This window comes from Heterocephalus glaber, unplaced genomic scaffold (assembly GCF_053883595.1).
Source record: "Heterocephalus glaber isolate CG9 unplaced genomic scaffold, H.glaber_assembly_v1.0 deba00001553, whole genome shotgun sequence".
Taxonomy (NCBI): Eukaryota; Metazoa; Chordata; class Mammalia; order Rodentia; family Bathyergidae; genus Heterocephalus; species Heterocephalus glaber.
In genome coordinates, this window is record NW_028258344.1 from 14,821,760 (window position 1) to 14,834,013 (window position 12,254).

At 36.9% G+C, this 12,254-nt stretch overlaps 1 protein-coding gene across 17 annotated transcripts in view; it reads right to left on the minus strand.

The window, feature by feature from the left end:
• The window catches only part of Ncoa2 (nuclear receptor coactivator 2), a 279,931-nt gene that overhangs the window by 124,778 nt on the left and 142,899 nt on the right, over positions 1-12,254 (minus strand). Inside the window, exon 1 of one of the 17 annotated variants that reach the window (XM_087190447.1) lies at positions 11,100-12,064. The exons of the other annotated variants lie outside the window; for them this stretch is intronic. The gene's annotated coding sequence lies outside the window, so the exon portion shown is untranslated. Of the gene's footprint in view, positions 1-11,099; positions 12,065-12,254 lie in introns of those variants that run through there. 17 annotated transcript variants of the gene reach the window in all.

Below are 12,254 nucleotides of genomic sequence, written 5' to 3' on the forward strand. Positions count from 1 at the left end.
CTATGGCCATATATTTACATTTAAAAATTAGCTAGGGAACTCTCAAAAAATGCAGTACCACAGATCTCGAGCTCTAGCTCAGTGCTAGAGTACTTCCTAGCTAGTGTGAGGTCCTCATTTGATCCCCAGTACTGCCACCCCAGAAGGCACATTACTATGTGATCCAGCAATTCCACTTGTAGTATATACCCCAAAGAACTGAAACAGGGTCTCAAACAAAAAGTATGTACATCCATAATCCAGGAAGCACTATTCAGAACAGGCAAAAGGTAGAAATAAGAGTTGAGAATGTAACATAGTGGTAGAACATTTGCCTAGGACGCAAGAGGCCCTGGGTTTGATCCCCAGAGCAAGGTGGCAGGGAGGGTTAGTGTTGAGTGGAAATAACTCAAATTAATGTGGGATACCCACAAAATACAAACAATATGAAGATATACACAACAGAATATTATTTACCCTTAAAAAGGAATAAAGTACTGATATATGCTAAAAGATGGACAGATCTTGAAAACACCATAAATGAAAAAAGCAGACACAAAAGCCTACTTATTATGATTCTAGTTAGGTATCTAAAATAATCAAATTCACAGAGATAGAAAGTAGAATAAAATTATCAGGATCCAGAAAAGGGAGGGGGAGGGAGAGTTATTCATGGGTAGAGTTTCTGTTTAGGGTGATGAAATTCTGGAAATGGACAGTAGCAATGATTATACAACTTTTGTGAATGTATTTAATGCTACTGAATTGCAAACTTAAAATGAAAAAAGAAAAACAACAAAAAAAAATCAAACAAACATAACCAGGGCACTACTCCAGATCCATTAAATCAGGGAGTTTAGAAGTAGGGTTTGGCCATCAGTATTTCTCTTAAAAGCTTCCCAGGTAACTTAGATATTCAATAGAATTAAGAAGGGCCGGGGATTTAGCTCAGTGGTTTCACCGCCTGCTGCACAAGCACAAGGACAAGTTCGATCCCCGGTACCAAAAAAAAGAAAAAGAATTGTCATTTGATAGCCTCTTTGGTGCTGCCACCTATCTCCACAGTTTCAAAAAATCTTTCTTTTCAGCTTTACCTCTTAAAGCTTTCACTTCAAAAATCCAGCTGCCTGCTAGATTCTACTCACAAATTGAACTCATTCATTTCTTCTCCCTACCCCTAGAGAATGTTCCACCCACAAGACATTCTACGGAACATTTTCCTTGGGTGTCTATGTTCTCATCAGAGCATCAATGTGGCTGCCTCAGATGCTAATCACTACTGCCTCTATATCAGGGCCTCATCATTTCTCACGTGGATCACCCATCTAACACACATTTCTTCACCTTCAGGTGATTCCCCTGCTTTTCTTCTTCAGCAGAATCTACTCCCTCCTAGAGGAAGCCTATGTTTCCTCAGCGTCACATGAGGGAACTTACACCTTAGCCTTTGCCTCACCGCCTGCCCTTCTCTGTTTGCACCAAGACTATGAACTATACACAGCTGCTCATCAACTACATGCTACCTCTCACTTCCGTTCTTGTTTGTCCTATATGGAACAAGCCCAAACTGTCCCCTTCTGGCTCTCACTGATCTAGCTCATGATCCTGCCTCCAAAATTAAGTTGCCCCTCTCTGTCTTTGAACAGCCTATACAGAACTCTATCATTAACCATATATGTAATTATTGTTTGTAATTTTAAGCACATTGAAGGGCAGAAATTAAGTCTTTTTCGTTCTTCTTTTTAATCCTAGGCCCTTATCAGGATGCCTGACACACAAAATTTGCAATATTCTTAGAATAAAATGCTTTTACAATTCCCTATAGCAGTGATTTCGAACCTTTTAGAACTTTCAATGATACTGCCTGCTGCAGCATGTGTGCCACAGGTTTGCCACCACTGCCTTATAGAGTTTGAAGCCATTTCACCAAAAAGTAATATTATTGGACATTTCCAATATTATAGTAGTACACCTGTGTCTTTAAACTTCACTCTATGGAGTAATCATTATTATCATAGTCTGAAACAGAAAACTCAGGAAACATGTCTAAGGCCAGCACAACCAACAGTGGTAGAAGCAGGATCAGTACACTTGCTGGTTACATAGCATGTCGTTACTCGCTCTGTCTTCTTAATATGTATCTCTCATTGCCTCAAGTATTTTCCTATGATGTTTTCAAGTCATAACTTTAAATTATATTTTAGTATCTTTTAAAAGAAAGAGGAAATTACTTACATGGCTTGATGCTAAAATAAATTTATAGACTTTGAGAATGGAAGCAAAATTAAAACATGCTCCAAAAGATTTTAACAGATTCACAGAGAATTTGGTCTCGTGTGTGTGTGTGTGTGTGTGTGTGTGTGTGTGTTGAACTAACTGAGGAGAGAAACTATACACAGGTGAGAAAACAACAGGTGTGCTGAAATGATATTTCACACAGAAGAGACAACCATACAGGCAAAATTTGCAATTTTAAAAACAAACAAAATAATACAGGTTGAGTACCCCTTATCAAAATACTTAGGAGAAGTATAAGCTCTGGAGTTTGACAGATTTTTGAATATTTGCATATATTTTATCAGTCAAGTATGTCTAATTTGAAAATTCAAAAATGCTCTGAAATCTTGCAACACTTCAGGTTTTTGGGAAATGGATGCTCAACCTGTATTATTTTAGGTGTTATGTAATTAGTAAGTGTTGGATACTGTAGTAGGGACCACACTGTTTTATTGAGTTTTCAGAGCTCTATAAAGCAGACATTGTCACCCATTTTAGAGAAGAAAACAGATTCAGTGATGTTTACTGAGCTATCTAATGTCTCAAAGCTCCAAAGTTAAAGGATGACACTTCAAATAAAGCTGACTGCAAATGTCATGCTCTCTCCACAACTCTTCACATTCTCTAATAAAAGCCAGTAAATAAATATCTCAAAATGGCAAAAGGAAATGGTCTAGGCAAAATATTTGAAAACTGTGTATATCATCTGACAAGTTTGTGGAATCTCCATCTCTGGAGATCTTCCACTGTAGCATTCCAAGAGGATTAGATAGCTTATATCACACAGCCAGCATCAAGACATGCAGCTAACTGCTGGCCTCCCAATATGAACTCCAACTCCACCAGAGGAACCAAAAGTTCCAATATTATGGTATGAAGGAATTAATTTTTTTGTTCTTTCCTTTCAGCATCACCAAGGAAATAGGGATTTTTTTCTATGAAATTTTTTTGAGTCAATGCCACTGTAGTATACTACTTATTTGTGCTTCTGTTCATGTCCAGCCCTCAGATTTGTCTCAGCACCTCCAGTTACCAACTGTAAATAACAGTGAATATACTACAGTACTTGCTTGAACTATAAAATTACATTGAACTTAGGTGGCTAGGACATACATAACAGTCCCAGGCCTCCATAAACTCAGGTGTGTCCCCATTTATCACCATATCTACAGTCCAAACCCTTTGTTCTAGTGAACACCTGGCTTTCATGTCTCAGAATACTGGGTTGGTTTCTCTTACTTTAGTGTCTTCTGGCTGCATTAACCCCTGTCTAAGAAACCACTTCCACCCAGGTGTGGTGGTACATACCTATAATCCCAGCACTCAGGAGGCTGAGGCAGGAGGATCACCACAGGGTCAAGGTCAGTCTGGGCAACAAAAGGAGTTCAAGGCCAGCCTGAACTACACAATGAGACCCTGTCTCAAAAACAAACAAAACAAAACAGAACAAAAAAAACCACTTCCAGCTTATACCTATTACCTTGCCACTCCTTATCTGATCCAGGTGCTTTGTTAATACTTTCAATTAAATTCATTAGATAATTCCTTCCAGTATCTAACTCTAATTGTCTTGAGGTTACCTATGAGTTAGAATAATTTGTACTGATGGGAGATCAATCCAGGGAGATCAAAAGGAGCCTCAAAAGGGTCATCACAGGAATCCTATTTCAACCCTACAGGTAACTGTACGTAACTCAACACTGGTTAATTCTGATAAACATATATCCTGGCTTTTTACCTAAACGAAAGACTAAATTGTACTAAAAGTCATGCACAAAAATCAGAATTTAAGTTGGTTTTCTAGCTTTAGATGTGAAGAAACATAAGATCCGAAGTCTCAAAGATCTTAGTAAATGTCACGTCACAGTCCCACGCTCTGCTCTCCACTCTTCTGACCCCTGTACATAGGCTGCACTCAGGATGCACGAGCAGCTATCATGAGGCACTTTTACCCAGGTTCTTGCTCAGAAGACACCAATGCCATACCATATGACACCGCTCTCGGCACTGGACTCAAGCATCCACTCTGCAGGCTTCTCAGAGGCCTGTGAGGATTGCTGGGCACAAAACTTCCATCCAACAACAAGGGTGATTAGTTGGGGCAAACACATTCTCAGTCTCAAGGATATGTAAGAGTGAGTTGTTCAGTGGGAGGAGAAAGAAGATACTGAAAAGACACACACAGAAACTATAAGATGATGAAGGTTCAAGGAGCTATCAATGAGTGCAAGTTAAAACAAGAGTGCAAGTTAAAACACAAGAGAAAATTCACTCCCTGGTACAAAAAAAAAAAAAAAAAAACCACAGAGAAAAGATATGCAGTCAGGGTGCCAAGGGCTGGTTAGATCACGGAATGGAAGCAGCTGAAGCACACGGAGAGAGCACCTTTGCCACTACAGTCAACAAATACACAGTGGCCCTCAAACTCCTCGGCAAAAGTCATTTCACATGCAGTCATTTCAACCGGAAGGTGTCTGTCTGGGGCAATCTGTGGCCCAAGAGCTGTAATTTCACTCGTTTCTATCAAGAATAGAACCCTATTGGGTATGGGAACCCTAATTGACGAGTTCTCCTAACTTGGTCCTGGGGTCACCAAACCTCCAGGTAATAACGGAAGTCATTACCACTCACCATCTATATAACCTGGAAAAAGGTACTTAACCTTTCTGAGCTTTATTTTCCCTGTCTGAAATATTTGGAAACAATATTTACTTCACAAGTTTAGATATATGTTAAATAAGATAAAGTATGTTAACTGGTATAGAATCTTCTTCATAAAAATTAGCTGCCTTTATTAGTTATTATTTTCTGGAATAGCCCATGGTAAGTGCTCCACAAATAATACAGGCAGACATTGTCTTCTCCATCTGTCATACTGTAACACAAGTATCCTTTTTGTTGTCTATCTAGGGCTTTTTTTTTTTTTTCAATTTTGCTGTTTAAAATGGTCCCAAAGTGAAGTTCTGAAGTGTTGTGTGGTGCTTGTAAGTACAAGAAGGTTGTAATGTGTTTTATGGTTGTTTTTTTTTTGGTACCGGGGATCGAACTCAGGACCTTGCACTTGCAAGGCAGGCACTGGAACCACTGAGCTAAATCCCCAGCCCAGTAATGTGTTTTATGAAGAAAATACATATGTTAGATAAGCATTGTTCAGGCAAGAATTTCAGTGCTAATGTTTATAAAACAACAATATGTTAAATGTCTCTATTCACACACAGCAGGTCCTATACTTTACTAAAGTCCTTTACTTTAGTAAAATGTTGTGACCAGACATTCACAGGAACCTATTTTTGCTAGGAGCAATGGCTCAGTATTTACTAATTCACTACATAGAGGCAGGCGGCGGAACCACTGAGCTAAATCCCCAGCCCCATTCACTACATAGAAAACACCTTAACTCCTGTAAATAGCAAGAATGAACTGTAGTCCACTGAAGGCAGAAGATGAGAGTAGGTGAGACCGTTTGGGGCAATCTTGGAGGTGGAGGAGCAGATCCAAACCATGAAAGAGCCTTTTCTTTCCTATACCAAGGAATGCGGACTTCAAATCTGAAGTTCTTGATTTAGACTATATGGGTTAAAAAGGGTACACCCCTTCCTGTTCTCAACTATTCCTCTGGTGTCTGGCACAGACAAGTTATCTCCAAGGAAAACTACTACTTAATGCTTTCTCCCTTCACACATACCATCCTTTCTGCCCCGAGCAGCACTGACAACAGAAATATACTACAAGCCATCAATGGTCTAGCCGCCACATTAAAGTCAAAATAGGTGAAATTAAATTTGGTAATAGTAATTTACTGAGCCCAACACTAACCAGTCAAATATTACCACCTCAAAGTGTGATCAGTATTTAAAAATTATCAGTGAGACTTTCCACCCACCCCCCTTCCCTCTGTCCCTCCTTTTTGTATTTTGCCTTAAAATCTGGGTACATTTTATAGTCAATTCAGACTAGCCACATTTTAGGTACTCAAAAGCCACTTGTGGCTTGTGCCTACCTTACTGGGCAGTGATAAAGGCTCGGGGTACCATGTGAGGTGCCTAGGATCCCCCTGGCCAGCATGATCTAGGTGTCAGCTTCATCTCCATGTCTCTGCAAGTGTTCCCGGTCAATCCTCTACCCACACCCAGAGTGTTACTCATGTCCTGTTCTAATGAAGAACCTGACAAAAATCTTACAGTAACAGTTGTTATATGAACAAGAGGATTTAACTGTAAAAGTGAAACTGGTTCTTTTTGCATTTTAGAAATAAGTCAACACATACAAGCTACATCAAGGGACAAGTATAAAGCTATATTTAGTTTACTTTTCTACTCATTCCCAAAGATCAAGATATTTCATGAGGTAAAACCTGTCTGCCAGAACGAATGACTCACTTAGGAGTACAGGTACTGTTGCTGCTATGGTTATAGTTTGCCGCCCACCATGCACAGGAGTTTCAACCCCAAAGTCATATGTTATAGCATGAACAGAGTGGAAATTTAATTGCACCATGGTATGGAGAGGTGAGCCCTCTGTAAAGTGACTAAATTTAGATAAGGTCATTAGTGTAGATCCCCCATGATTACATCCTGGTGGAATTATAACACCAGGAAGAGAAACATAGATACATATGCTCTCTACCACCTGGGGACTCTGCCCAACAAGAAGGTCATCATTTGAAACTGAAACAATGTGGCAGCCCAAACTTGGCCTTTGAGCCATCCTTAACCATCAACCAAAATAAACTTTTTCTCTTTACAAAGTTAGCCTGCCTCAGGTATTTTGCTATAGTAACAAAAAAGCGACTAACACCAACGTAAATCATTAAAGTTTGAAGAAGAAAATTGGTTCCCCATTTGAAAGATTATGCAGACAAAACTCCTGTCTAGGGAATCTGCATGGATGTAAAATGATTTACAACAAATCTCAAGTCAGTAGTTTACATTCTAGTGGTGTTTTCTCAATGTGTTCTCTGTGGGTTTTATACCTGAATGCCCTATCATAGCAACGCTGTGAGTAAAGGACCTTGGAAGCAGCAAAGTCTTCTTTTGAAAAAAAAAAAAAAAGAAAAAAAAAAGGCAGCTAAGTAAAAAATATGCAGTATGCATCTTTTGGATCCCACAACTATAGTGCTTCTCCCTGTGCCGTCAATCATGGCAATTCACAGTCCTCCTCTCCTAACAATCTCTGCTTTCCTATGTGAATGTTCCCCCTTATACCTTCTTGCTCTAAAACAGAATTCTGAAGTAGCTGTGAGTCAATCTCCATGAAGAAATGTTTCTTCTCAAAGCTAATCAAGGACCCTTCAAATGATGTTTTTACTCTTAACAATTTTTTTGTGTACCAGGGATCAAACTCAGGACTGTGTGCTTGCAAGGCAGACAGTGTCAACTAAGCTAAATCTTCAGCCCTACTCTTAACATTAAAAAAAAAAAAAAAAGATTAAAAGTACAAATACTCAAAAACAAAAATCACATTAACTTTCACACAGTTCTCTTGTCCCTATTTTCATTCTGTCCTCATTCTAGAATAAACCAGCAATTCTAATTGAATTTAGAACAGCAATCTGGGGGCAAATTAATTACCTGGATTTCAATCCTGCTCCACTACAAATTACCTGTGTGAAACTGGGCAAATTACTTTCACTTTCCGTGCCTCAGTTTCCTCAACTGTAAAATGGGCATAGGATAGCATAACCAGTACTGTTATGAAGACTAAATGAATTATACATGAAAAGTCCATAGAACAGTGACTAGCGCTTAACAAGTTCTACCGCAACATTAAGATTAGCTTTATGGTTAAGAAAACTAAAACTGCTTTGGTAACAGTTTTTCTCATTAAAGGATGAGGGAAAAGGCAAGTCCACAAAATGTTACATTTAATAAGCACACGTGAAAACAACATATAAAAAATGGCACTTTTATTCTTTAAAACAAAGCAAAATTTAGAAAGGCCAATGAAACAACTTTTAAGGTTTTTATTATCTGAGGAGTATCAACATACGATCTATCATTCATTTTGACTAAAGTCTGAAGATAAATGAAAACAAAGCATGTATGTTAAATATAAGCTTCACGATACATGCTTTTATAAACTTTAACCAATTAATTTACTATTTGGAGTTGACATCTAAAATTGTAAAAGCAAACACGTACTATCTACGTCAATTTATTTCTTAAATTTTCTCTCTAAAAATAATACCTTCAAAGTCTAGAGTACAGTATTTTGTGTTCTTACAACATCATTAATGCAAATAGTAATAACTAAGTTATCTTTAAAATAAATAAAGAAAATACATGTTTCTGATCTACCTGTATTAGTGATTATTACACTACAAGATGTAAACCCACATGCCTATTATAAACTTGGAGAAAAGAGTCATTGGTGCAACTGAAATTCACACCAGAAATGCAAAGTCTTACCCCACAATGTCAAGGACTACGGCGTCCATGAGAGGCGTGGCTAAGGTAATTCAATTATTCGGAAACCTTTCTTACCATTTTGGAGGTACTCCAGAAATATTTTGCTGGCTATTCCAGAGATTTTTTTTCACTTTATGAATTTCATATTTCCTTAGCTTCCAGAGAATTTAACTGTGCCTAAAATATTAGGGTAGTACTTTAGTCCTGACTAAAATTTCCCCAAACTTTTATTTTCTCAAATTAACCAAAAGGTCCTGTGAACATAATATTTCACTGAGTTTTACCACACTAAATTACTAAGATCACCTTTAATTCTATCTTTTCTTACCCCATCTTTGCTACAAATTCAAAAATAGCTCCAAGAAACAAACCCCTCTTCAGCCTGACAAGATCAGAAGCGATTATAACATTTGTGGTTAATTACTGTGGTTGGAATTCTGAAGTGTAGCAGGATTTGCAAACTAGTCATCCGGCTTGTTTAGACACTACCCTACATCAAAACCCAATTCTTTTAACTCTAATGTTAAAATTGGGGTACTTCCTCACTTCCCAAACTCCAAAAATAAAGATGATTTTAGATAACACAGTATATTAACCTGTTTATGAAAGTGCTTTAAAAAGATAAATGACTGATTGATACACAATGTTTTAGGGGAAAAACACTATCAAGTATAAAAACTATTCTAGTTTAAGAGTTTGTAAATAAACATCTTTTCTGACACAATGAAAACATAAAGTGATATAGATGTAGGCTGGTTAAAATTAGTACCTAAACTTGTTCATATGAAAAACCATGCACAAAGTCATCAGGAAAGTACTCTGAATAGCTAGAAAAAAAACTGACATAAAATTCCTTCAACCATTTAAAATTAAGATTTAGGATAATTACATTTATTGAGATCAGGTTCCAATGCCAATTACTAAATTGTGTCATTGGATTATACCTTTATTTACTTTTATTTTCTCATAGTGTTTCACAGTGTCTTGAAATAACAGTTGGAGCGTAATAAAAATACCTTAAAATTCCAAAATTCTTGGATCATTTGAAGATTTTTATATCAGGTAACGCTAATCAAAAAGGAAAAACAAAGGGAATTAAAGAAAGGTCAAACAATCCAGCTTTGAGATTTTTATTATATCTAATATATGATACTAGTGCCTTTTGAGCTTAAATCTGTCTTAGCCTTCTTAAAGAATATGGGAGAGTTCTACAGTCAAAAAAAAAAAAAAAAATCCAGAATGATAAGAGCTACAGTCAACTGTTTTTTGAACCAAATTGTCTTTCTATGTAGATAAGAATAAAATAAGGTACCAGTGTTGTTTTTTAAAACAATCTCATTTTATAAGTGATTTATTAAACTATATTTTACTAAGATATGGTCTGTAGATATATAAGGAAGGAAAGTCTCCTGCACTTAGTATAATTAAAAATTATGTTTGAGTTGCTCTCATCACCTTTTATTGGAAAAGATAGCAAGAATTAATTTTTTGCTAAACTGTCTATATATTGCATGAATAGCCTGATAGCTTTCTTACCTCCTCTGAGGTCAATTCCAGAAGGAAACCATTTATATTTCCAGAAGAAATATAATTTAATTTCAAAATCATATTTGATTTGGAAATATACACACACACCACCCAAACTGAGCATATTCTAGAACTTAAAAAAAAGTAACAGTTAATTAATTCCTCAGGCAAACCTTGTGTAATAATTAAGCCTTTTCAGCCCTAGCTTATGTTTATCTTTTACCAATCGCGATTTTTAAGTATTACACTTTCCAAGGTTAACAGGAAGGTATAAACTGCTAAGACAATTAATAGCATTACCATGAGCAAAAGTGTCAAGTACAGTCTGAAGATTAACCTAATGTTATTGTTTTCTGCATACAGTAGCATACAGATGAACCACAGAAAGTTAGGTACTATATATAACAACAGAATCATTCAAAGGAGGCTTCAGATCCCCCCAAATTCTGTACTTATCATCTATTCAAAAAGTGAAAAATTTAAAAATTTACTGCAAAGATCTTTTTAAAAATTGGAATTACAAAAGGGCAATAAAAAATAAACATGGATATACAAATATAAAGCTAATAGTTATTATATCTATCCCCCTTAGTAAAGATTTGCATCTTAAAGATGTAAAAGATTCTTCTGAATTTTAGAAAATGTTTGTCAAAACATTCCTAAAAACAAGCATGAAACTGGCCACATAAACTGCAAGTAATCTTTAAACACTAAGCAAACACAAAAGAAATAAGGACCACAGAATCAATTTGGGTCACACTGTATCTATCTGTTCCTAAGAACATTATCACTGCCTGGTTGTCATGCTCAGCTCCCCCTTGGAAAATGCACGTACACCCAATCCACAAGCACACAGAATTCCCAGAACATTACCAAATAATATTAAGTCACAGCACTTCTGAAACACACCTTGTAATTGTCCACGGCCTCTGCAGTTCAAGTGAGAGCTCAGCAGGTCTCTTTATCTTCACCAGTGATGTAAATACAAATACCATACATCTCTCCTCAATAGAGACTACAACCCTCGCCAATTAGCAATAAATGTATTGCCTCAGAGATAAATCTCTATTAACCCAAACCCACATTATGTCTTGATGTAAGACCAAGCACATGCTGAGCACCCCGCTGCTCATCTCCTCTATCGTTTGCTTGCAACGATAGCTGACAAACTAGCCACACAAATCCTTTTTTAGCTGCTGATCACAGACAGATCCCCCTTTGACAATCCAGCATGGTGGAACACTCGAAAATTCTTCCTGCTTCTATTCTACTGCTTGCTCTAAAAACCGGTTTCCTTTTCATTGAGATAATAGCCTTTTCTGCAGTCACATGACTCAGAAGCTACATTAGCAGAGCTTTGATAATAGACTGAGTAAGCTTCTACCCCTCCTGCTATTAAGGGGATGTCTTTTTCCTCTCTCTTTCTCTCTCACAAACACGCACACAGTCTCAGTCTCACACGTGCATGAAACGTACACACACAAGCATGTCTAAAATTATTTACTCTATGGAATGCTCATAATAAACAAGAAGGTATATTCTAAAATATAAATACAATTTCTAGATCTGCTGGTAAAAGTAAATGCTCAAAACAAACATTCTGATGCAGTCTTTTCTTCACTAGATGCAGCACGCTGGCCATGAACACTTCCTCTAAACACAGCACTGAGAAGTAGGACAGTTAGATGGAAATATGCACTCTCTCGTTCTCTCTTGAGCTTTGTCCCCACGATATAAATCTGACAAACCTAGCATAATGAACACTTCGGTGACATTATAGCTATTCACATGCAGGGAATTAATTCCCTGTGTCAGTAAAGCACATGTAAGCATGGATTTTTAACACCAAAATGTAATCTTATTAGGAATATATCCTCCCTAAGTAATTTATAAGTTGTTGCAAGAAGAAAAGTGTCCCATGGTAAAAAAAAAAAAAAAAAAAAAAAATCTTAAAAAGTTGAGTCTGCTCAATTTTATCTATTTCTGACAAATAATCAACTCTCAAAACATACTTAGAAACACTAGCACAGAGCCTGACACACTGGTTGCTCCATAATATTTTCT